This window comes from Trachypithecus francoisi, unplaced genomic scaffold, assembly GCF_009764315.1.
Source record: "Trachypithecus francoisi isolate TF-2019V2 unplaced genomic scaffold, Tfra_2.0 Lachesis_group4, whole genome shotgun sequence".
NCBI classification, from domain to species: Eukaryota; Metazoa; Chordata; class Mammalia; order Primates; family Cercopithecidae; genus Trachypithecus; species Trachypithecus francoisi.
The window spans coordinates 131,033,187-131,055,933 of NW_022681469.1; the positions used below are offsets into that span (position 1 = coordinate 131,033,187).

Consider the following 22,747-nt stretch of genomic DNA (forward strand, 5'->3'; position numbering starts at 1 on the left):
GCAGCTCATTTCTATTGGGATAATGGTAATACCTGCTCCATTGCACAGCTGGAAGCACTCAAATAGATGATGTATCCAAACTGCAAAGTAGCATGGCTGGAAAGAAGTAAGTGCTTAGTGCATCTGGCTATGACCCTAGTGGGAGTGTGATGAAATCTGCACCCCAGGCCAGCTTCAAGAGAATTCCAAGACACCCATGGTAGTTGTAGGCCAACATGTCATACATGGGAAATGGCGAGGACAGGAAAAGGGAGCATTTATTGAATACCTTCCAGGTGTGCTGCAGCACTCCAGGAGTGCGTGGTCTAGTTTGTCTAATCCATAGATGGGTGAGGACTCTCCTGAGGGCTTCTGGAAGAACATTTGACATAGGCTTTGGGCCTCTTGAGGCTCTCCTGGTCTCAATGTATAGCTGTGAGCAGGTCTGGAAACTCTTAGGTGAGAGAGATTTCTTGGCACGCAGGAAATACAAGTTTTATGCCCTTCATCGCATGTATGTGGACCAAGCAGTGCCATTCACAACCATCCCAGGGATGGTCAGCTCTGAAACTCTCTGGTGTGCTCAGGCTTCGGGGCTGGTCACAGTGGACATCACTGACTTAGCTGTACAGTATTGAGCAAGCCCCTTCCTGTTTCCAGGGGTGAGAGTCCTCAGCTGGAAAAGGGAGGTGAGACTATCTACTTTGTAGGAGTATGCTATAGCAATACCTGACACATAGGTTTTCAATAAATGGAAGCAATTTTCATGCTTGGAGGGTGAGTTCTTACTGGGCAAGATCAAAGGAAGAATGCAGAAATCAGAAAGTGATTTTGCCAACAGAAGCTGGAACAAAGTGCACGTGCGCACAGATCACTGAACAAAACATCCCTCTCCATCACCAGGATGGAGTGGACCCTCCCATTTGCACAGGTATCCTTCACACTGGCTGGTATCATTGCACCTGACAGGGCTGCCTTTGCTCATTGAGTACTGAGTGCAAATGACTTGGGACTTCTGCACAGCTTGCCAAAAAGCCCTGGACCTACCTGTGGTTTAGAACAACTAGTCAGGCCCTGGAGAATGTTCCTGTAGCCCCCCACTGTCAGATGTTCCAATTTTGAATCATCTCAAAATCTGCTCTTGAAAATGAGATTTCTTCCCTGAAGCACTTTGTTACTGATTTCACTCAAACAGCTCTGATTCAAGCCACTGCTTTCCCATGTGCTGCAGGAGGCTAAGGCTTTGTGATCGCCAAGTGTTACACCTGTGGTCTAGCTTGTTCAGCATGAATACGCTTCCTGAATATTTTTTGACTGCATTAGCCTCAACCACCTCATCCACAGCAAGTTCCTTAATCAAAAAAAAAAAAAAAAAAAAAAAGAGGTGGGTGATGGGAGATCCTGTAAAAGCTGCCACTGTCACCAACACGCATCTTGTCTTAGGCTTTCTCCTCTCTCTAGGGCCCAGGTCCACGCTGCCCTGTTACTCCTGGCTACCCAGGACTGTGTATGGCAGTCCTCAGTTCCCATCTACCAAAACCAGGCCCTCTGCTGCTCCTCTCCTCCCCAGTCAGAGCTTATTAATGCTAGCCCCATTCTATTATGTTCTGCTCTCTACTAAGGACAGAATAAATTAACCCATGCTGAGGATGCATAGGAGCGCATTAAAAGAGCTCTGGACTCGGGATAGGGGGGCCTGTATCAGGGGCTCCCCTCCTAGTAGCTGTGTGCCCTGGGTAAGCTGCTCTACCTTTCAGAATACCAGTTTATTTTACTATAAAATAGGGCATATAATGTCAATATTTAGGAAAATTGTGAAAATTAGAGAGACAACATGAATTTAAAAACATAATATTAAATGTTAGATGAATGTGAAGCCGACAATGAATTCACATTATTCTCAAGTAGCATTGAAATTTGGGGGGAAGGTCTTTAAATCCAGATTTAAAAAATTGCTACATAATAACTGTATATATTTCTGGTGTACATGTGACATTTCAATACGTGCATACAATGTGTAATGATCAAATGAGGGTAATTAGGATATCCATCATCTCAAATATGTATCATTTCTTTGTGTTGGAAACATTTAAAATTCTGTTTTCTAGCTATTTTGAAATATACAATGAATTGTTGTTAACCAAAGTCACCCTACTGTGCTATTCAACACCAGGACTTATTCCATCTAACTGTATTTTTGTAGCCATTAACCAACCTCTCTTTATTCACACTTTCCCACCCTTTCAAGTCTCTGTTATCTATCATTCTATTCTCTACCTCCATGAGATCACCTTCTTTAGTTCCCACAAATGAATGAGAACATGCAGTATTTGTCTTCCTGTGCCTGGCTTATTTCACTTAACATAATAACCTCCAGTTTCATCCATGTCAATGAAAATGACAGGATTTCATTCTTTTTAATGGCCAGATGGTATTCCATTGTGTATATGTATGTATATGTACCACATTTTCTTGATCCATTCATCTGTTGATGGACACTTCGGTTAATTTCATATCTTGACTACTGTGACTAGTGCTGCAATAAACATGGGTTTACACTACAAAGTATGTCAGTATACCTTTCCAATAGACTGATTTTCTTTCTTTTGAATACATACCCAGCAGTGGGATTGCTGGATTATATGTTAGATCTATTTTTAGTTGCTTGAGGAAGCTCCATACTGTTTTCTATAGTGGGCTGTACCATTTATGATCCCACCAACCGTGTGCTAGTGGTGCCCCTTTCAAAGCATCATGACCAGCATCAGTTATTTTTGTCTTTTTGCTGATAGCCATTTTAATTGGGGTGAGATGATATTTTAGGGTGATTTTGATTTGCATTTCCCTCATGATTCATGATGCTGAGCATTTTTAAATATACCTGTTGGCCATTTGAATGTCTTCTTTTGAGAAATATCTATTCAGATCATTTGCCCATTTCCAAACCAGGTTTTTTGCTATTGTTTGAGCTCCTTATATATTCTAGCTATTAATTCCTTGTCAGTTAGGTAGTTTACAAATATTTTCTCCCATTCTGCAGGTTGTCTCTTCACTCTGTTGATTGTTTCCTTTGCTATGCAAAAAGTTTTTACCTTGATGTAATCTCATTTGTCTATTTTTACTTTTATTGCCTAAGCTTTTGTGTTCTTACCCAAAGAGTCTTTGCCAAAACCAATGTCCTGAAGCATTTTCCCACCTTTTCCTTCTAGTAGTTTTATAGTTTTTCAGGTCTTGCACTTAAGTCTTTACTCTGTTTTGAGTTGATTTTTGTATATAGCGAGACATTGGGGTCTAGTTCTACTTTTGAGCATATGGATATCCAGTTTTCCCAGCACTGTTTATTGATGACATTGTCCTTTAGCCAATGAATGTTCTCTGAGCCTCTGTCAAAAATGAGTTGGTTGCAAATACGCAGATTTATTTCTGGGTTCTCTATTCTGTTCCATTGGTCTATTTGTCTGTTTTTATACCAGTACCTTGCTGCTTTTGTTACTATAGGTTTGTAGTATATTTTGAAGTCAGGTAGTATGATGCCTCCAGCTTTGTTCCTTTTTTTTTTTTTTTTTTTTGAGATGGAATTTCACTCTTGTTGCCCAGGCTGGAGTGCAATGGCAGGATCTGAGCTCACTGCAACCTCCGCCCCCTGGGTTCAAGTGATTCTTCTGCTTCAGCCTCCCAAGTAGCTTGGATTAGAGATGTGTACCACCATGCCCAGCTAATTTTGTATTTTGAGTAGAGATGGGATTTCACCATGTTGGCCAGTCTGGTCTTGAACTCCTTACCTCAAATGATCCACCTACCTTGGCCTCCTAAAGTGCTGGGATTACAGGCACGAGCCACCGTGTCCGGCTGCTTTATTCCTTTTTCTTTGGTTATTCAGGCTCTTTTTTGGTTCCACACAAATTTTAGAGTTGTTTTTTCTATTTCTGTGAAGAATGCCATTGGTACTTTGATAGAGATTGCATTGAATCTGCAGATCACATTGGGTGATGAACATCTTAACAATATGAATTCTTCCAGTCCATGAACATAAGATATTTTTCATTTTTGTTGTGTCCTCTTCAATTTCTTGCAACAGTGTTTTACAGTTTTTATTGCAGAGATCTTTTTAAATCTTTGGTTAAATTTATTCCTAGGTATTTTATTTCTTTGTAGTTATTATACATGGGATTGCTTTGTTGATTTCTTTTCTAGATTGTTCAGTCTTGGTGTATAGAAGTGCTACTGATTTTTATATATTGATTTTGTATCCTGCAACTTTTACTGAATTCATTTATTGATTCTAATAGTTTTTTGATGGAGTCTTCGGGTTTTTCTAAAAGTGAGATTATGTCATCTGTGAACAAATCTAATTTGACTTTTTCCTTTCCAGTCTAGATACCCTTTATTTCTTTCTCCTGCCTAATTGCTCTATTTAATTTCTTAATTGACTCATTTGTTGTTCTGGACTTCCAGTATTGTGTTGAATAAAAGTGATAAAAGTGGCAACTTTGTCTTGTTCCAAATTTTAGAGGAAAGCCTTTCAGTCTTTGTCCATTCAGTCTTTGTCCATGACAGACCCCATTCGCTGTGGGTCTGTCATATATGCCTTTTATTATTTTGAGGTATGTCCTCAAAGCAGGTTGTTAAGAGTTCTTAATCATGAAGAGATGTGAAATTTTATCACATGCTCTTTTTTTTAGCATCAGTTGAAATGGTCATATGATTTTTGTTAATGTGATAGAGATCACATTTGTTGTTTTGCATGTGTTGAACCATCCTTGCATACCTATGATGAATCCCACTTGATGATGGTGAATGAGCTTTTTAATGCGCTGTTGAATTTAATTTGCTTGTATTTTGTTGAGGATGGTTGCATTTATTCTCATCTGAGATACTGACCTGTAGTTTTCCTTTTTGGTTATGTCCTTGGCTGGTTTTAGAATTAGTATCATGCTTGTCTCATAGAATGAGTTTGGAAGTGTGCCTTCCTCTTCAACTTTTGCAATAGTTTGAGTGGAGCTGGTATTATTTCTTTTTTAAATGTTTGGTAGAATTCAGCATTAAAGCCAGGTTCTGGGCTACTCTTTGATGGGAGACTTTCCATTACTGCTTTAATCTTGTTACCCATTATAGGTCTGTTCAGATTTTCTATTTTTCTTCATGATTCAATTTTGGTAGGCTGTATGTGCCCAAGAATGTATCCATTTCTTCTAGGTTTTCCAATTCATTCACATAGAGTTGTTCAAAACAGTCTGTAATAATCCTTTGTATTTCTGTGATATCAGATGTTGTGTCTCATTTTTCATCTTTAATTTTATTTATTTGGGTCTTTTTTTCTTAGTCTAGCTAAAGGTTTGTCAATTCTGCTTATTTTTTTAAAAAAAACTAACTTTGTGTTTTATTGATCTTTTGTATTTTTTGGTTTCAATTTTGTTTATTTCTGCTCTAACTTTATTATTATTTTTTCTGCTAATTTGGGGTTTGGTTTGTTCCTGCTTTTCTAGTTCCTTGAGGTTTATTGTTAGGTTTTTAATTCAAAATCTTTATGCTTTTTTGATGTAGGAATTGCTGTCAACTTCCCTCTTAGAACTGATTTTGCTGTGTCCTATAGGTTTTGGTATTTTGTGTTTTTATTTTAATTTGTCTCAAGGAATTTTTAAATTTCTATCTTAATTTATTCATTGACCCAATTGTTGTTTAGGAACATGTTGTTTACTTTCCATGGATTTGTACACTTTCTGATGCTCTTTGGCTATTGATTTTTAGAAAACTAAAAATTTCACTGTCGTTAGAGAAGATACAGTATTCTTGGTTGACAGGTGGCTTCTTTTAGTACTTTGAATATAGCATCCCATTTTCTCCTGGCCTGCATGGTTTCTGCTGAGAAATCTGCTGAAAGCCATGTTGGAACTCTGTTGAATATGATACGTTTCTTTTCTCTTGCTACTTTGAGTATTCTTTCTTTGTCTTTGATTTTTGTTAATTTGATTATAATGTGCCTTTGTGAATTCCTCTTTGAATTAAATTTAAGTGGTGACCTCTGAGCTTCCTGTAATTGGATGCTGTCGTTTTTCTCTGGATTTGGGGAAATTTCAGCCTTATTTCTTTAGATATGCATTCCATGTCTTTCTCTCTCTCATCTGCCTCAGGAATTACTTAAGTCTACTTAAAGAAATTACTTCACATGATTACTTCACATGATGGTGAACCATAATTATCGTGGGCTTCTTCATTCTTCTTTCTTTTTTCCGTCTCTGATTGGGTTATTTCGTAGGTTCTGTCTTCAAGTTTTCTAATTTCTTTCCTCTCTTTGGTCAAGTCTACTGTTGAAGCATTCTAATGAGATTGTTTGGTTGTTTTTTTTTCTTAGAATTTTTATTTAGTTTTTTAAACTTGTTTCTATTTCTTTGTCAAATGTCTCACTTTGTCCCTGAATTGTTTTCCAAATTTTATTTAGTTTCTACCTATTTATTTTTATGATTCTCTGAACTTCTTTAAGAGCATTATTCTGAACTATCCGTCAGACTTTTTATAGGTCTTCAATGCTTCCCGGTCCATTGCTGGAGCTTTATTGGTTTCTTTTGTTGGTGTCATATTCCCCTGAGTTTTCACAATCCTTGCATCTTTGCATTGACGCCTGTGCATTTGAGGATGCAGTCATAGCTTTCCGTTTTTGCAGTTATTCTTTGGTGGGGTTGACCTTCACTTCTTAGTATTGGTACTTAAATACTGGCCTGTTGTTGCTTCCTGTTCTGGGGAGGACTTACAATGAGCTCTGAAACTAAAACACTACACTAGAACTAACTAATTGCTTCATCATTGATTTTTGGTTTGGGGAAGACTTATAACAAATGTGAAAACTTAAACACTTCTCCAGAATTAAATTGTGGTCCTGTTGTTTCCAAGTCAGGTGAAAACTTCTAGTGAGTACTGGATATTAAATGCTGCCCTGGAACTATATTACTGTCTTGCCATTGTTTCCTAGTCTAGGGAATACTTCAGTGAGCACCAGAACTTAATCCTGACCTTTTAGTTGTTCCTAGCCAGGGAGACGCTCCAGCAAGCACTGGAGCTTTGTGGAAAATCTGGCCAGGGATTCAGGCCTTCCTGTGAATCATGTCCCCTGTGGTGCCATGGTGCTGGCCAATCTCTTCAACATGGTGTCACTGATTGGGGTGCTGATTAGCTGCCGTGGTTCATGTGCCAGTCGCTGTGATCAGCCCCTTGCTCTTTGTCCCCAGTTCATGCCAGGTGGCTCAGCACTCCTGGACTCCTAGTGTTTCCCATAGGAGAGGACCAGAATGTGCTTCCTGTGAAGATTCCCACACTGCTGGCGAGCTCATACATTCATCTTCAGTTCCCTCCTCTCATCTTGGAAACTGTGAGTCTAGGGAACTCCCCTGTGAGTGCATTATGCCAGCTTGGGGAAGGGGTTTGCAGTTTGAAATGACAATTTATTTCACCAGTTTCAGCTACTCTTGATTCTGTGGGCCCAAAAGATTTCTCTGCTTCTCCTGCAGAATCCTTGTATATTCAGAATGATGTTCTTGTCTTCAAATCATTTCTGGTAATATTTTTGTAGGGGGAGTGATGCTGGGGGAATCTTCTGTTATGTCATCCTCCTGATGTCACAACCTAAATCGGTATTGGAATTTTAATATAGTTTCCTTTGCATGTTATCTCAGAACACTTAAATGAATTTGTTTTAGCAATGCATGCACAAAGATACAAAGTAGGACTTCAGAAAAGCCCAGTGGATTGACCAACCATTGATACTGTCACTGGTGGGAGGAACATGGGATGTAATCACATAGTGGGAGAGAACCTATCTCCTAAGAGGTACGTTGATAGCGTCCAGCAGGAAGAGCTGCAGGAAATACACCAATGATCTCTGAGGCATTAATAATGTAGCGATGGTTGTCCCAGTACTGCAAACTGGCCCAGCCAACAACAGAATCTATTCTTCAGCACTCCTTGCCTACCCTCTCCCCATTCATTCCCTACCCACTCATTCATATGCTTTGAGATTCTGGAGATTTTTAGAGATATATTCATATCCACAAAGAATGGGGGTTTTGTGACACTTTTATTCAATTTCCAGAAATATTACATACATTGGAAAAAATATGCCATTTATAATCACAATTATCTTCTAAAGATGATGAAGTACATTAAATAGAAGTTCTTTTGTCTGCTGGACACCTGGTAGAAAGTTTGGGGTTTGAGGAAAGGAGCCGTGGCAAGTGAATGGCTTTTTATATGTAAGGTGGAAGAATTTGGACACATGGAAGGGGATAAGAATGGAGAACAGATAGAGAGAAGGGAGAAGCAGGGACAGATGAGACACCAGATTCTTCTTGACTAAAGAGAATGAGAAATGTTGAGAGAAGTGTTGGGAGGTGGGGTGGCAACAAGACCAGAGGTAATAGGAAGGTCTTATATAAATTTGTAAGTTTGTTGTGCTGTGCATGGGAGAAACGATATTTTGCCCAGATTGTGAATGGCATTTCTGTGGAAACCAGTGAGGAAACTGAGATGTTTGGATTGGAGAATGACAGGGCTAAGGAGACACAAGTAGAAACAAGTGCATAGGTGCAGTGGCCATGCAAATATATACTTCAGGGATTAGCAAGTATAATATCTTGGGGAGGGCTTTAGATGTACATATGCTATAAATTGGGGGCAGGGTGGGATTAAACTACCTTTACCTAGACCTCCAAAGTATAGAGTTAATTTTGAAGGCACATAACAGAATAAAACAAAATAAATATAGCATAAACAAGCTTGAAGTGTATTTATTCATTCAGTTTTAGATTTTAAAAGTCCAGAGGTGGACAGTTCAGAACTGGTATGGCAGTCCCATGATGTCTTTAGGGACCTAAACTCCTAATTTCTTGTCCCACTCTTAGAGCTGACTTGCATCCTTAAGATGAGCTAAAGGTCTAAAATGACTGCTAGAGTTTGAGTCATCATGTCTATGTTCCAGGAACTCACACCATCACATATAGGAGCTCCCCCCAAAAGTCTCCCCTGACACTTTGCTTACATTTTATTGGCCATGCCTAGTTGCAAGGGATGCTGAGAAATAGCACCATATGACCACTCCTAATTACAAGGGAAGATGTTGGCAAAGTGTTTAGCAAAAAAATCGGGGTTATAAAAAAGGGAAATGGGATACTGGGAATTAATTGTCCACCATATATGCCATGTATAAAATATATAAATGTTTTGTCTAAATTAAATATATTTGATCACCATGCATTATAAATTTTTGGAAGGTGAGAAGAAGCACACAGTTCTGTCTGTTTTCCCCAGTGGGGTTTTCTTTGAATGCTGAGCAGATAGATGTTCCCTCTTTTGCCTCTAATCTTTGTCCTTGGGAGCTCATGAAAATAAGAGCTGACAAAAATCCTCATGAAAATAGCTGAGACTCAGATGAGTCAGGCTAACCTGTGGTTGGAGGGCCATTGTGAATAACAGACAGGCTCCTGCCTTACTGGGGGTTTGCCACAACATTAAAAAAAAGTTAGTTAAATCTCCTCTGGGGATACGTGCATGGATGAAGCCCAAGTAAAATCCAGTAAGCTTCAAATTAAACATGAACAAAGTGCCAAAAACAGCTTTATGGTTCAGATGTAGGATGCAGAACACTGTATGGGACTCTTAAATGATATGGCCAAACTAGGGTGGTCGTGGTTGAATGATCTGAGAGATGAAGTGGCTAAACGAATGGCAATGCTGAGAACTGACCTGTACTGCAGTGGACAGTGACTATTTTACTGCATGGGTAGGAGGGATCAACCCTTCAGCTACCCCAAATGCACAATGTAAACTCAGACCAGTTTATCACTGGCTTCTTTGAAGTTCCTGCATGAGGCCTAAAGGTCTGTCTTTCAGATATTCCATGTCATTGTACCAGGAGTTAGGGAACAAACAGAATAAGGGAACAGGGGAGAAGATCATAAAATTGCTTCACCTGGTGCTTAGCCCAGAGCGAGAGCTCAAAATGTTGAATCCAAATCCACATCCAAACAGCTGCCAAGTGCTTTCAATGGAAGGGTTGGGGGAAGGGAGGAAGTTGGAGTGGGGATGAATATCCTTTTATAGATCTGGGAAAATAGCCACTATAAATATGTGCTTAAATGACCTTTCGTTAAGATGATATAGACTTTTAGAGAAAAAGAAAGGCCCAGGAGCACAATTAAAAAATAAAATTAAAGAAAAATACTAATCTGAACCTAAAACACAGTAAGTCATATCATCCTATTGCTTATGACCCATCAAAGCTCCCCCTTGCCCTCCAGATACAGAGTAAATTACTCAGAAGGATTCACAGAGCTGATCAACATCTGGAACCTGCTCTTCTCTCTGGGCATGTTTCTAATCATTCACACGTGCCCTGTGGACGATCACCCTGAGTTACCTGGATGCTCCCAGACATGCCCAAATGTTCATGCCTCAGTGCCTTCGCATGAGCTTTCACCTGCCTTCCTTCTCCTTATCTTCCAGGACAATGCCTCCTTTTCCTTAAGGCTTCCTCTTTTTAGAAGCCTTCCCTATCCCTCGTGTTTGCTCTGTCTGTACCACTCCCCAGGCACTTCATCATTAGGGTGCTCATCTGATTACTCTATTGGCTGTGGGTTCCTGGAGAGCAGGTTATTGAGCCCCATCACTGTAGAATATGTAGCTGACTCATGGCAGATACTCAAATGTTCATGGGGGGATAACGGAGCAAAACAGAGAAAAATTAGGCAATGTTAGATATTATGCCAGTACGGTAAAATAGATGGGGATTTTAAAAAATGTTCTCAGGAGCATTATGTAAAGGAAGTGCATTAAAGACAGCAAATTTGGGTCTCAGAACTAAACCCTGATGCAAATGCCAAGGAATCAGGTCAGCAAAGAATGTACTGAGGGCAGAGCATCAAGTTAGGATTTGAGACGCAGTCCTGAAACTGGGCAGAGAGAAAACAGGAAATGAGAGTGTTATGTTGTCAGGCTGTAAAGTCTGAAGTCTTGCAATTTCCTCCTCTTGTGCTGCTTTTTGTAATAAGATGACAAAGTTCATTTTCCTAAAGACTGCAGGCCTGACCCAGGCCAGAGGAGTGGAGAAGCACAACACTGGTGTCACCTAACTGAGCTCAGACCCTCAAGCCAGAGCTGCTCTGAAGAGCAGCGGAGAAGGGGGCAGCCAGACGGATGTTCGCCTGCCAGAGAGAGAAGACGCAGAGGGTCCTTGGTCTCTGCGCCTGCAGCAGCAGGTCCTCATTCAACAGCTCAGAGATACCCAAACTGCTCTTAGCTGGAACGAATTACTTCTTGCCTGCCTTGAAATTCGTTTCAGGTGGGAGGAGAACACTGCCGTAAGTGGAGATTGCAGAGTTGGCAAAGTGAAGTGAGGCTGTAGGACTGGGACTTGGTACTTGGTACCTTAAGGGACTGAAGCCTAGAGAGTCAGTCTGAATTGGCCTGCATTTTTCTTTTCCACTCACACCCCAAAGAGTGCTTTTAAAAGTGACTCCACCATGGCACACGTTTACACATGTAACAAACCTGCACGTCCTGCACATGTATCGCAGAACTTAAAATAAAATAAAATTTTAATAAAAGAAATTAGGAAATATCATTATTTTAAAGAGATCCAAATAAATAGAAATGTAAATATGAAGTCAATTGTTAATTACGCAGATGCAAACTTGTTTTCTTTTCTTTTTTTTCTTTTGAGATGGAGTTTTGCTCTTGTCGCCTAGGCTGGAGTGCAATGGTGCAATCTTGGCTCACTGCAACCTCTGTCTGTCAGGTTCAAGTGATTCTCCTGCCTCAGCCTCCCCAGTAGCTGGGATTACAGGTACCCACCACCATGCCTAGCTAAATTTTGTATTTTTAGTACAGACGTGGTTTCACCACATTGACCAGGCTGGTCTCGAACTTCTGACCTCAGGTGATCCACCCGCTTCGGCCTCCCAAAGTGCCGGGATTACAGGCGTGAGCCACCGTGCCTGGCCCCAAACTTGTTTTCATTATTTGTCTGCAGTCTCTGAGAAAAGGATTGCAGTAAGGCAGTTTTCCATGAAAGTTGTGTAAGTTGGTCACCAGTCAATATTTCTAAAATGTATAGTTTTTAAAAGTAATTACATTTGTGAATTTCATGGGACCAAAAGTTCTGTCTTGTTTGTAACATTCAAGACAAGAAACGAACTCAATATCTTTAACGGAAGCAAAAATCAATCAATCAATCAATCAATCAATCAATAAATCTCTGTTCCCTCAAAAAAAGAAAAGAAAAGAAAAGTGACTCTACCATTTTGCGTTCCCTTTTATTATATAAAGTTTCGAGTATTTTTTGGTCCAGGTCTCACAGTTGACACTACTTGAAGCAGAAGAATCGCTCAGTTGAGCCCATCAATAAAAAAGAGAATAAAATGGTCATTGTTCTAAGCCTCTAAATGTTGGGGTCGTTTGTACGTAACAGTTGATAATCAGAACAGGGTGTGAGATTGGAGGTTGGAGTATGGTCAGCCAGTCGGCCTCATGCAGGTTGTTAAGGGCTTTGGCCGACTTGCATTATTTCTTTGGTGCTTGTGCTTTGGGGAGCATTAGGGTTCGTCAATTTGGGTCACATCAGTCCAAGAGCAGTGGGCTTTTCTAGTGATCAGAGTAATTGCTTCATGTCCCAAAAGAACATGAACCCTGACTCAGAAAAGAAACACAGGAAACCTTCAACAACAAGGATCTTCACATTGGGCAAAGGTTACATTTTTTTGGCTCACACTTTTCAAGTCTCCTAATAATACTGATATCAACTTGTTTTGGGGTGTGTGTTGTTACTGTGATGGGGCAGGGAAAGGAAAGTGAGGGTGGGGAGGTGAAGTTATCTATCTGGGGCTTGTTGAACGTATCACAACTGGAGTGGGGACTGAGATTGTAGAATCTTGTTAACATTTACACCTTGGAGCAGGGTTTGGGATAACCTCAACCATGAGGTTGATAGAATCTCCCCAGAGCTGGCAACTGAGACATCGATCTTGATTCCACCCATACCTCCAGAAGTCAAGGAAGGGGCCAGGACTCCTGAATCAGGTTAGAAGCAGGTAACACAGGCAGAACAGTACAGAAAACAAGGACCAGGGGCTTGAGATGACTTGGCCAGGGTCAAAGCCCAGAATGAAAGCCCGGTTACTAATTTCAAAGCCAGAATCCTTTCCGTTGTTTCTTTCCACATTCCCTCAAATGCCCTTGTTTCCCATGTCCTGCTTTCAAGGGACCATTATGGTACTAGTCATTCCCATTTTAATTGAATAAGTGTTTTGCAGGAGGATGTAAATTTTTTTTTTTAAAGATTGTTTTTGAATGGGACGCACAGGCCAAAATGCAATCCAGATAAAATAACTTTGCTCTAATATATCTACCTAATTATTTAATTCCATAATAAAAATCATTTATGTTATTTGTTTGGCTAAAACATGTCTTCTCTCTTCAACTTCCATATAAGTAGGCAGCAATTCATAGAGCAAGATGTTGCCATGGGGCAAAGGTCCAGGTGAAATTGGTTTAGCTTCCGCATTCCTTAGACAGGTCTGGATTTGCCTGAGACTTTGAGGCCAACTCAGACATTCCCAGGTGAGTTGCTCCAGGTTGAAGGGAATGTGAGCTCCCTTTAAGTATATCAAATCTTGTATTCCAGGGCTTCTCCCAGTAAATGCAGTCGTCCCAGGTCCTGATCTAATTTATCCCAGAGAAAGAAAATATGTCAGCTATCCACAGCTAGAGAGGTCTGAAATTAGGGACTAGTCCATCTCAGGGCTTTGTGCTTGGGGTAAGCCCTGGTGCCATGAGCCCTCCGTGCAGCCTGCTGGCGCAGTCTCTAGGCCTGACCCTTCAGCCCTCTGCCAATCTCTCCTGGTCCTTGTCCCATCTGATTCCCACCCAGTACTCTTACACACCAGACCCCTGCCTCCAGTGAGCTCTTGCCCCTTCCTAAGGAGCTAGAATGACATCCGTCCACCATCCCACAGATGGCTGTGGAAATCTCACTGGGGAGGGGCACTAATCTCTCAAACCACATCCCACTGTGCCCCTGACTTTGCATGTTACCTGTTGCCTGCATCTCAGGTATGCCCTGCCTGCTGGACCGGGCCTTCGGGGTTATTGGTATCTGCCTGAAATAAATTCTCACTCTCTGTACCCTTTAGACTCTGAATGCTGGACCAAATATCCTCCTCCATAAGGGCCAATCTCAATAGCAGGGTTGAGGCCATCTCAACATCATCCGTCTTGGTTTCACAATCATTTCCATCCTCACTGGTCTGCACGGCTGGAGTCCAATTGGCTTTGCAGCTGAGGACATCTGAATTAGAATGTCCCCAGCTTGAAGTCACTCTAGGATAGAACCAGAATTTTGAATCATTTCAATGCCTCTTCCTGCCTCCTGGAAAAAAATGTAAAAGCTCATGATGCCTGTACTAATGCCTAAAAGATTAGCTGGTGTCTTGGGTATGACCTAGAGTCACTAGCACCTGTTCCACCTGCCCAGTTTGCTCTGACCCAAAGTGACTCTGCCTTCAGACCTCATCCCTGGGTCTTCTCCCGGAACCAGACTCTTGCAGGCCATTTGCTAGACCATCCATGACCCTGGCATTCACTACTTTGCTGGAATACACTCAGAAGTGGTTTAGCTCCTCCAGAACCACCACCTTCTCATTGCCCTGTCCAGTGCTTCTACTCTCCCAGAGTTCAAGCCAACAGACAATGGGATCATCTAACCAGGTGTTTCCTGTAACATGACTCATATGAAGTTGTCTCTCTGCAAACCTAGCAGGTAAAACAACCAGCAAGCACCTTGCTTCAAAAACCCTGTGAGCGTTCCCTCCTGGAGGGGTCAGAAAACCTCATGGCTACAGGTCATGATATAAGAAATCTTAATTTCAGATTCAGAAGCTTTCCTTCCACTCTGATTGAGAAATTGCTCAGACTCTAAAACTGACCTACTTAAAGCCTATTGTTTGGTGGGCTGCCTCAAGATGCACATGTAGAACTGATTCATGTAGGCTTATACAGGCCACGCCAAGAACAAGATAGTAAAGATATGGCACCCAAGAATAATGCGCTTGAATTTCACCATGCAGGGAAATAGTTCATTCTCAATCAACAGAAACAGAAACCTTTCATCCTGTCACTGGCAGCTCTGAAACTTAGGTCTTCTATGTCCATGGGGTCATAGGTCTTAAATTATATGCTATGGATGGAAATAATCAGGTAGTGGAAATAATCAGGTAGTGGCCTTTCCTTTCCATTTTCTTTCATATATGAATTTTTAATGTAAATATAAGGAAATAGTGCTTTTTTTTTTTTTTTGAGACAGAGTCTTGCTCTGTCACCCAGGCTGGAGTGCAGTGGCATGATATTGGCTCACTGCAACCTCTGCCTCCTGGTTCAAGTGATTCTCCTGCCTCAGCCTCTCTAGTGGCTGGGATTACAGGCACACACCACCATGCCTGGCTAATTTTTGTATTTTAGTAGACATGGGGTTTCACCATGTTGGCCAGACTGGTCTCGAACTCCTGACCTCAGGTGATCCATACGCCTTAGCCTCCCAAAGTGCTGGGATTACAGGCATGGGTCACCGTGCTCAGCCATATTTCTTATTAATGGTAAAATAAATTATAAAGTCAGCCTATTTTAAGTGGATCCACAGTCTTCATAGGGTTCTAGAAAACTCTTCATTAATGAATTCATTCAATGCTTGTCTATTAATCAGCTACTATTGATCACCTACAGTCAGGCACTGTTGTAGACATGGAGATTAAGAAAACTTATAAAGATTTCTGCCCTCACTGTTGACTTATGCCATAAGGCAAATAAGTTTATTTCAATATTGTTAAATTGCTTTGCTTTCTGTTATTATTCACCCACATGATCAGAGCTGGCACCCATATACAAAGCCCTTTGTTGGGAAACTCACAAACCCACTATTCCTGTAAAGTAGAAAGTTGCTTTTCTTTGTGTTACAGTGCCCTTTGAGGAATAGCTGAGGCTGGGCTCTAGCGCTTGCATATGTGCTGGTCCCTATATTGACTTTCAGCATATTCCCATAGATAAAAGGAAACAACCTCTTGTATCAGGAAATCAATGACATGAGGCTTTTTTATCTGTTCCTAATTGATCACCTTATGTAAAGAATCTCAGGCTGGGTGTAGTGGTTCATGCCTGTAATCCCAGCACTTTGGGAGGCAGACATGGGAGGCTCGCTTGAGCCTAGGAGTTTGAAATCAGTCTAAGCAGTATAGGGAGACCCTGTCTCCACAAAAAATTTAAAAATTAGCCAGGTGTGGGATGGCATGTGCCTGTAAGTCCCAGCTACTCAGGAGGCTGAGATGGAAGGATGGCTTGAGCCTGGGAGGTGAAGGCTGCAGGGAGCCATAATCACACCACTGCACTCCAGCCTGGGTGACAGTGAGACCCTGTCTCAAGATAATCCAAAAAGGAATCTTATATTTTATGGTGTCACAGACCCCTTTGAGAATCTGATGAAAGCTATGAATCTTCTTTTCAGAAAAAAAAAAAAAGCAGCGAATGTAAGTACACTAAAATTTATACATGAATTAAAAAAAATCGTAGACCCCTGAAACTAACTTGTTTATTTTCATGGATCTCAGGTCCAAGGACCCCTGGTCTGGAAGCTCGTACTTTTCTCAAGTTTTTACTCTGAATGCCACATATGTGAAAATTCTGTGAAATGAAGTTTTCCTCTTTAATTTTAGCCACTTGGATTGAGATATTGCATGAAAACCTTGGGGACATCTGTTTTTGTACTAGCATCATGATACAAGCTCTTCCTCTTGAGCAAGGTCATTGGAGTGAACATCAGTTCCTGTGCTGGGCTGCAGACATGAAATGATGTGTGGGAAACCCCAGCCCAGGCCTGGTTTCCTCTCTTCAAGCCAGATACCATGTACTGGCTTTCATTTCTTCTTTCCAGTTTGTGAGAATAAAACCAAAGTTCCGCCGGGCGCGGTGGCTCAAGCCTGTAATCCCAGCACTTTGGGAGGCCGAGGCGGGTGGATCGCGAGGTCAGGAGATCGAGACCATCCTGGCTAACACAGTGAAACCCCGTCTCTACCAAAAAGTACAAAAAACTAGCCGGGCGAGGTGGTGGGCGCCTGTAGTCCCAGCTACTGGGGAGGCTGAGGCAGGAGAATGGCGTGAACCCGGGAGGTGGAGCTTGCAGTGAGCTGAGATCCGGCCACTGCACTCCAGCCTGGGCAACAGAGTGAGACTCCGTCTCAGAAAAAAAACAAAAAAAAAAAACAAAAACAAAACAAAGTTCCCTTGTACATTCACTTTACATGTTTGAATATGCATTTTTTTTTTTTTTTTTTTTTTTTTTTTTGAGACGGAGTCTCGCTCTGTCGCCCAGGCCGGAGTGCAGTGGCCGGATCTCAGCTCACTGCAAGCTCCGTCTCCCAGGTTCACGCTATTCTCCTGCCTCAGCCTCCCGAGTAGCTGGGACTACAGGCGCACGCCACCTCGCCTGGCTCGTTTTTGTATTTTTTTAGTAGAGACGGGGTTTCACCGTGTTAGCCAGGATGGTCTCGATCTCCTGACCTCGTGATCCGCCCGTCTCGGCCTCCCAAAGTGCTGGGATTACAGGCTTGAGCCACTGCGCCCGGCCAGATATGCACTTTTGTATAAGCTTGTGTTCCTCTTTTTGCCTTTTGCAAAATCTGCTGACTACCACATCTTGGCCATTTGGAGAAGAACAGGTGGATTTTCACTCGTGTGGGCTGCCTCCATTTCCCCTGCTGAGGAGCAGTGATTCTAGACAGTAAAGTGGTGACATTAGTTATGAAATTCTTTGTTTATGAAATTCACTTGTTAATGTGGTAGCCTGTATAATCACCCTCCAGAGATGTTTATGTCCTAATCCTGGAATCTGTGAATATAGTACTTTACGTAACAAAAGAGATTGTGCAGCTGTTTAGAATGGTACAGATATTGAAATAGGGAGATTATCCTGGACTCTCTGGATAGGCCCTATATAATCATAAGGATCTATAGAATCACAAGGCAGAAAGCTCAAAGTAAGAGTAGGAGACCTGATCATGAAAACAGGTGTCGGAGCAATGAGAGGAAGTGAGTATGTGCTGGGAATGAAGGCAGCCTCTGAAAGCTGGAAAGGCAAGGAGACGGATTGTCTCCCAGAGCCTCCAAAAGGAGTACAGCTCTGCCCACGCTTTGATTTTAGCCTGCAGATCCCATTTTGTGTTTCTAACCTCCAGAACTACAAGATAATAAGTTTGTGTTTCTTGAAGATACTAAGTTTGTTGTAATTTGTTACAGCAGCAATTGGAAACTGATATAGTTCTTAACCATTCCATTCAAAAAGAACAAAGGGTTAAAGTAGAAGCAAGATCAAATTTCCCAATCTACTTTTGCTCTGTCCTCTGCAATATCTGCAAGGGAGGACAGGCTGGAGTTCATTTAGGTATAAGTGGTTTCTCTTCACTGACTGGCTCTAGATCGTTATGCTTTCGTAGTTCTTTTTTTTTTTTTTTATTTTTTTTTTATTTTTATTTTTTTTGAGACGGAGTCTCGCTGTGTCGCCCAGGCTGGAGTGCAGTGGCGCGATCTCGGCTCACTGCAAGCTCCGCCTCCCGGGTTCCCGCCATTCTCCCGCCTCAGCCTCCGAGTAGCTGGGACTACAGGCGCCCGCCACGTCGCCCGGCTAGTTTTTTGTATTTTTAGTAGAGACGGGGTTTCACCGTGTTAGCCAGGAGGGTCTCGATCTCCTGACCTCGTGATCCACCCGCCTCGGCCTCCCAAAGTGCTGGGATTACAGGCTTGAGCCACCGCGCCCGGCCGCTTTCGTAGTTCTTGTGCGTGCTTTTTATATTCTTCCTGTCTCCTCCCTCACTGTCTTCTTGTAGATAACATGCATGCCTCCCTGCTCCCATTTGCTATCTTTAATCTGCTAAAGGCTAAAAACCAAAGAAATTATAATTGACTTTTAAAAAAAGAGAAAATAGGTTTTGAATGAAAGCTCAAGGGACTCTCCTATTAAGGAACCTCTCGGGGTTTTACTGTGGCATCTATTTTGACCCTCAAGACGCTTTATTTATTTCACCTACATTTCCTTTCTCGTCTGTGTTCAGCATTGTTGGGCATTCTGGGTAAGCATTCCCCACATAAATGGGATTGTCACCATGTTAATAGATCTAAATCTTACAAGTTTTTTTGCATCAATCAATAATTCAATAATGATAAAGTGCCATGTCATACGTAGGTGGAGAGAGAGGTAATTAGAAGATTGCTTACCAGTTGTATTGCTGTGTGCATCTTGATGCATTCTGAACCTCTGTTTCTCCAATTGTAAATTGGGCTTTATAACATCTGCCCTTTCCTCTGCCTCACTTGATCCTTACAATGGCCAGATGAGATATTACACAAAAGTGCTTTGATTGTTAGCTGCAAAGCATAATAGAATAACACTTAAAAAAAAAAAAATCACAGTGAAATTTTTATTTATCTCTACTGTCCTTTGGATATACCAAGAAGTCTCTGGGTTTTTTGGTGGAAATTCCCTCACTCATTCTTTCCTCATCCGATTGTTCAGTTAACACTAGGAGAGCATGTTCCATATGGCAACTAGGGCTGGATGAGGGTAACAGACGCCCAGAAGATGGTGTGCTGTGATGAGCAAAACTTGGGAATTATACATATCGAGATCTGAATCCTGCCTTCACACACTTGCAGTGTAACCTGTCTGGTCTTAGTTTCCTTATCTACAAAATGATGCTAATGATACCTGCTAGGTCGGCCAGCTATAAAACATATAAAATATATAATATGATATAAAATATAATATTCATTAACTATAAAATATATAAAGCTTCAGAGACATACTAGGCATTCAATATATGCTTAATATATTGAATCAATATATTTTAAATCAATATATTTTCACTTTTGGTGGTCCCTACACCTTTTTTTTTTTTTTGAGATGGAGTTTCGCTCTTGTTGCCCAGGCTGGAGTGCAATGGCATGATCTCGGCTCACTGCAACCTCCATCTTCTGGGTTCAAGCAATTCTCCCGCCTCAGCCTCCTGAGTAGCTGGGATTACACGCGCGCGCCACTACGCCCAGCTAATTTTTGTATTTTTAGTATAGACAGAGTTTCATCATATTGGTCAGGCTGGTCTCTAACTCCTGACCTCAGGTGATCTGCCCACCTTGGTCTCCCAGAGTGCTGGGATTACAGGCGTGAGCCACCGTGCCTGGCCAGTCCCTACTCTTAATTGTTCTGCAACTTTCATGTTGATTGAAACTGGAGGATTCAGCACATAACTCCCTCCATAGAGCTTTGCCTTAGGCTCCTAGGTCTGAAGATGCACTGGCCTAGGTAAGGGGAAGGGAATGACCTAAGAGGGTTTCAAGTCAAATAAAATGGGAGAGGGAAGCATGTCCCTTTTGAGGCAGCAAAGTGGAGGGAGAGAAGAGGATCAGAGACAGGTGAACACATAGTCAGAGATATATGACGCCACCTTTCAGCCCCAAACCAAGGCTCCCAGGTGTTAGAAATATTGAGAGGGTAGCTAGGAGCAGAGGGATTTCCTGTTTGGGATCCTAAGAGTGGTGCCTGCAGCAGAGTGAAAAGTGTGGTGTTTGGGACCCAGGGTGGGGTGCCCTGGGCGACAGAGCGAGACTCCGTCTCAAAAAAGAAAAAAATTGTGGAGTTTGGGACCCTGGGAGCGGTGTCTACAGCAGAGTAGACAGTGTGGTACAGCAGATGTGGCAGGGAGCCTGGGTTAGCATTCCCAAGACGTATACACAGTCTGTAGAAGAAGCAGAAGTTATTGAGGATGTGGCTGATGAGGTTTGCTATTCCAGAGGGAAAGAGATCCCGTATCTATGGGGGAAGGGCTGAGCACCCAGGTCGGGTTGGCAGCAAGGACCTGGTTGGGGCCAAAACTGGGGGGAGGGCTACATGGCTGAGATGGAGCCCAGAGATCAACTGCAAATGCGCCAGCTACAGATTTCAGCTCCAGAGGTCAGCATGGTGTAGGGGCCATCCACGTGTAGTCCCTTCCAGGACGCCAAAGGACTATAGGAATCAAATAAGTAGAGTTAGAGCCCATTCTTCCTCACTTCCCTGAACTCCCCGATTTCCCCACACCCAGAGGTCATCTTGAAAATGAAGGGGTAGGGAGATCTGGAAGATCAAGCGTTGATGCACAAGCAGCCTGGCCACCCCCAAAAGAAGACTCCAACCCACAGAAACAGAGATATTACTAACTGGCAAGTTTGAAGTGTAACTGCCCTGAACATTATGCACAGGAAGAACGGAAAATTCCTGATAAAGAAGCAACCTCCTATGAACCTAAGCAAGCAAGCTGGCAGCATGTGTACCCCAGCACACGTGGCAACATGATAAGGATGGAGGGGCCTGGGGTGGTTGTGACCCAGTCCTTGCCTGCCAGTGGGATCTCTTAGGCTTGTGAGTGACCTCAGGCCGAAGGGCTAAGGGCCATGGCAGAAGCCTGACGGGAGAGGCAGGGAGCACAGAGCCAAGATAGGCTAGCCTAGTTTAGGGAGTAGGGATGGCTTCCCAAGGGGGTTGGTGCAGTTACTGGGGCCAGGGAACACGCTCACCTTTTATAGGGAGTGAGGCTCTCCTGGGTCATGAAACTGAGCTACAGAAGCCTGGTGCCTTTCTCAGGCTCTTCTGGTTGTAAGTTACAGAAAGCCATGGGAGCCCCCTTGAGCAAATGCAGTGGAGGGGCACTGCAGAGGCTCATGGATTCCAAGAACAGAGACTGCAGGACCTAGGGAAGGCACAGGACTGGACCGGGGGACACAGTAAAGAGCCCAGGAAGGGTGTCCTTTCTATTTGCCTCTGAGCCTCTACTTCATCTTCTCCTGAGCTTTGGACTGTCTTGCCTCATTTTTGGTTGGAAAGGCCACCAACAGCTCCTACGCTTACGCGTTGCAGGGCCAAGTTTCTCTCTGACTCAGTTGAAATTTGCCATGAAGGGACTGGTTTGCCTCCTGTACACCCATCAATTCCACCAGAAGCAAGGGAGAACAAGGAACAAAACTGCTTTCAAAACAGCAACGTGGATGGAGAGAAGCGGGAAAGTATGAATAAGGGGTTTAGGCTCTACCCTAGGCTGCCAGAAAGGATCAGTCACTCTCCCCAGTAAATTAAGCAAAGTCCAGAAGGAAGGGAGAATGATTTGGGGAAGCAGTAGGGGTGGACAGAAGAGGTACCTACCTCCCCTTGGACTTGGAAAAACAGGTCAGCACTCTCCTGGCCATGAGTCAGAAAGTGGAGCTGTAGAGGGTGGCTGTAGAACCCAGGCTACATATTTTTTTCACTCTTTCATTATGTCACCTTAAAGAAATTAAGTAAAACTGCCAGTAAGGAAAAAAGAAAGCTAATGGTGGGGATATTGCTCAAAGGCAGAAAATTAGTTAAACATTACGCTGGGATTTCACAACAGGTTGGTGTACTGATTTTCTCACAGTTCCTTAATGAGTCTTGGGAAAAACAGACATAATTTTAATGTGGTCTTGATTGCTTTATTCTCAGGCCAGCCTGAGAATTTTCTCATGATGTTAATTATTCATTTTTGTAAGAAGCCTGCATAAATAAAAGTATGAGTACCTGGTATCCAGTGTGGCATTTCAGGAGTTTGGAGGAAGAGGATGGAGAAGATGAGAGCTGGGGGGATATTGAGAGGTGGCTAGAAAGAGAGGCTTTGATCATTTCCAGAGTCATGGAAGGGTG

At 42.4% G+C, this 22,747-nt stretch overlaps 1 long non-coding RNA gene across 1 annotated transcript; it reads right to left on the reverse strand.

The window, feature by feature from the left end:
• Positions 1-13,237: 13,237 nt before the first annotated feature.
• On the reverse strand, positions 13,238-22,346 carry LOC117073102. The gene is made up of 3 exons (XR_004433108.1): positions 22,232-22,346; positions 19,276-19,425; positions 13,238-14,340 (listed from the first exon to the last, which is right to left on the reverse strand). It is a non-coding gene; the product is annotated as an uncharacterized LOC117073102 (long non-coding RNA).
• Positions 22,347-22,747: the final 401 nt, after the last annotated feature.